At 40.7% G+C, this 3,936-nt stretch overlaps 1 protein-coding gene across 23 annotated transcripts in view; it reads right to left on the bottom strand.

Annotated features, from left to right (window-relative positions):
* Positions 1-3,621, bottom strand: part of LOC138052371 (uncharacterized) — a 13,049-nt gene extending 9,428 nt beyond the window's left edge. For 5 of the 23 annotated variants that reach the window (XM_068898835.1, XM_068898839.1, XM_068898833.1 and 2 more), the window contains exon 1: positions 3,353-3,605. The gene's annotated coding sequence lies outside the window, so the exon portion shown is untranslated. Of the gene's footprint in view, positions 1-2,617; positions 3,027-3,352 lie in introns of those variants that run through there. The other 18 variants (XM_068898838.1, XM_068898841.1, XM_068898842.1 and 15 more) reach the window with 10 other exon arrangements.
* Positions 3,622-3,936: the final 315 nt, after the last annotated feature.

Below are 3,936 nucleotides of genomic sequence, written 5' to 3'. Positions count from 1 at the left end.
CCAGCTTCTGTGATGTTGTGCTTATCGTCTAAAGCCCTTCTATCCATGAACAATAAAAAGGTTAGTTTGAAGCTTATGTCTGATTTTATGAAAGCTTTTTCAAAACTCAAGGACAAAATGCCGTGTATATGAAAACTGCTGAACCACTGAGCCATTAAACACAGAGGCTGTGACTTTTTCGGGTATCCATATTTATTTATGTATGCATTTTTATCAATTTATCAATGATTTGGAGTCCAAGAAATAAAATTGCACACAAATATGATGCCATGGTTGCTTTCTGCGTGACAGCTGAATTCAGTGAAGTGACTGGGAACACTGTCTGCGGTAACCGGTCGTTTCGCCTACGGGTCGTTTCGCCTACTGTCTGTTCGCCTACGTATAATATCGGTTCGCCTACGTCCAAGATGTCAGTTTGCCTACGATTCATATGTAACCTTTAAAACTGAATTGTTTAAAAGTCCTTGTCGAACCTCACAGAAAAAAACTGTGACGGCTAGCTAAGGCGTTATTTCTGTAAACTTGTGTCTTGAGCGGGGTCCTTGAGCGGCCTATACCAAAGAAAGTGAGACTTTTCATTAACTTATCAATAAAGGATACGTATCAAATTAGCTCGTTCCCACTCTACTGGGCGGTTCAATGTTTGTATCGATGTTGCGATCATGAACTTTATATCGCTTCCACGCGATCCGCAAACATAGATGCAAAAAATTATATCTGACGGTTAGCTAAGGCGTTATTTCTGTAGACTTGTGTCTTGAGCGGGGTCCTTTAGCGGCCTATACCAAAGAAAGTGAGACTTTTCATTAACATATCAATAAAGGATACGTAACAAATTAGCTCGTTCCCACTCTACTGAATTACAACAACACAATTTGCACGATAAAGGCAGTCGGGGCTGTATCAATGCAAGGTCACCGGCAGCCTCGCAGCCATTCATAGGCTAGGTCGCAGAGCAAACAACTGTAAAATGGCCTATTAGCTCGTTCTCACTTTACTGGGCGGTTCAATGTTTGCATCTCAGTATTATGAATTAGTGTTGGTTTTTTAGTTCGTGCGCTTTCACGTCAGATACGCAAGCGTAGCTAGATGAAAAAAAAGTTAAGGCGTTGTGTAGGCTTGTCACTTGAGGTGAGATTTTTCATTAACATATCATTCAAAAGGACATGGTAGTTCATTTAACAAAGGATTGTATAAAACATAAGCATTCACCAATCACATCACTGCGATTTCGATCCATCGGAGAGGGGATTGACACTATAAAAGTCCTAGTATTTTGTTTCTCAAAATGCGCACAAATCGTCACCTCCCGCCAAGAAGCCCTACTCTGCGGCGGATGCAACAGATGGCAACCGAGAATACGAATATTGTCTATTAATCGCGAATGATCTGTTTTAAGGGGCGGGAGTCACGCGGACAACCCAAACATCCCTGCATGTAATAGGTAAAACCTAATATATGTAAGCAATAAATAAGTTTACACGTAAAAGTGACTGATTAACGAATTTACTCTAAAATGTCGCGAAATGAACCCGGACTAGGACTACAATTATAGATTAGCAGCGTATGTCACTTAGAATTAAAAAAAGTTGACCGAACGATGTTGACCGAACGATGTCGCATTAGGTTCAATGTCTTAAGAGCAAATGCACTTAACCTCTACACTACCGAAACATCGACTTCAATTTGGCAATTTTAAAGCTAATCCTAATCAGGCTCAGGGGTTGCCTTTTCCTTCGCTGTTGACCGGAATGTTTCGAAGAAGAACGCAAATCTATAATTTCCTTCGGCCATTTTCTTCGGAACAGAGATATCGTGAAGCCTGGGGCGAGTTCACAAACCAGCGAGAGAATGATCCGAACAAAATGGCGGAGGGAAGGAAAGAAAATACAAATAGAACTTACTTATTATCAATCTTTTTTCGAAGCATTCCGGTCCACGGCAAAGGAAGGGCCAATGTGTGATTAATAGACTTTGCGCCCGAACCTAAGCCTTAGTCTGTTAAATTTGCGGAGTGTAGCGGTTGAGATTTCGCCAACACGAGTGGCACGCGTGGTCTATCCACACGACCGGTTAGTCAAATCTTTCGTTTTTATTTACGTTCATTTGTATGTTGTTTCAAGGTGGTCAACAGTTTTACAAAATGATAGTCATAGTGTGGAGTTTAAGACGTAGGCGAACTGACATATTGGACGTAGGCGAATGGACTCTAGACGTAGGCGAACAGACAGTAGGCGAAACGACCCGTAGGCGAAACGACCGTAAACCCTGTCTGCAGTTCAAACACTCATATATAAATATATTTTTGCTCTGCGATAAACCAGACATATTATCAAGATTACCATGCCATTTCAAAGCTGAAAGAGAGTGCATTTATTTCCAAGAGATGACTTTGAAGTCAAAAGACGATAAGCAGCGAAAAAATTCAGCCGTGTTTTACTCACAGCTTGCTGTTCATAATTCATGCAACAAATAAACACTACCAGTGCATCCAGTTCCTCTTATCTAAATGCAGTTTTTTCTTCAAAATATTCAAATAGACATTTTAGAGCGAAGATAGTAAAATGTGTTATCAACAAATGATGATGTGGTGGTCTTTGACATTTTAGCGACTCACGAGAAATGAAATACGAAAATGGACTTTAATCCTTCCTTTACACCATACGATTACACCATACGTCGAATTTCTTATGAATTCACGTCTTAACGTTTCTCTTCATTGTAGATGCTGTATTAGTATTTTGACTGCTCTTCTTTTGCTTTCTTGAGGAGAACGAATCACGATTTGTCCGCTTCCAGCTCGATGGCCGCCACGACTCGACACAGTAACACACATCAAAACCCCTTCCAAACAACAAAATCAAAGAAAAAAGGAGCAAAGAACAACAACGAAAATATAGTGAATTTGTTTCTGAACGCCACAGGATATTTGGTTCACTAAAGTGACCACGGATGGCTTTGATTGTGTAAGATATTCACACCCCACAAACTCCTTCGAAAAAGTTGGCCAACCTTTTGGCATGCTGTCACGCATGTGCCATCGGTGACACTGCTCCTTTGAATTCAAGGTGCTTCTGTTATCACCGGAGTAGATCAAAGCGAAAGTTAAAATAAAATGATCTGCAGGAAGTGCTCACGATAAGTGAAATAATATTGGGCCCCTTAATTCAATACAATAAATTAAATGATATATTTGTCGGTTTTCTCATTCCAATTAAGACGCCGCGCGAACTACGGGAAAATAGTTCTCTCTCTTCCACAAATCTTTTTCTACATTACGAATGACGGGTAATTAAAACATCTTTCGTTATTCTTCAACTGCAAGTAGATAAATCGGCAATTATTCATTTACCGTAAAGTTTGAGCTTTCCACGTGCTCATTAAGTGCGACCGGCCGGACCGCGACGGCAGGACCAGGAACTCTTTAACCACAAAAAAGCCCGAAAATCGATTCAGCGAACACACCTCTTTAAGAAGGTCACTGAAGGATGTTTTTTTAGCTTTTCCAAGTATCTTTGGCAGCAAATGATGAAACGTTCGATGTAGATTTTCAGAGAACGATGCTTCCACACTCCTGCTATGGAAGAGAAAAGGCTGATGGGTATATGGCTGACGGAGTCTCGGCGCTAATCCAATAGGTAGGTACTTCATATATGATCCATCAACTCATCACAACAGGCTACCCAAGTCCAAAGCCCACGACATGACCATTTTCTAGTGGTGTTGTGTTACAGAGATGCCATTCACAAAGTTTTGTATGGAACTCAACAGTTTTTGCAAAAAGAAAAGTCTCTCTTCATAGTGGAATACCAAACTAGTGCTAGCACGCTGGAAATACTTCAAAACCGCCTGAAACAAGGGAAACTAAACAGAGAATACGGCCTTTACTTCGTGTAGAAGACGCACATGACGTAACAAAAGCTTTGGGGGTCTTTA

The sequence above is a fragment of the Montipora capricornis genome, chromosome 6 (assembly GCF_036669925.1).
Source record: "Montipora capricornis isolate CH-2021 chromosome 6, ASM3666992v2, whole genome shotgun sequence".
Taxonomy (NCBI): Eukaryota; Metazoa; Cnidaria; class Anthozoa; order Scleractinia; family Acroporidae; genus Montipora; species Montipora capricornis.
This window is presented reverse-complemented; position numbering and strand designations above follow the sequence as displayed.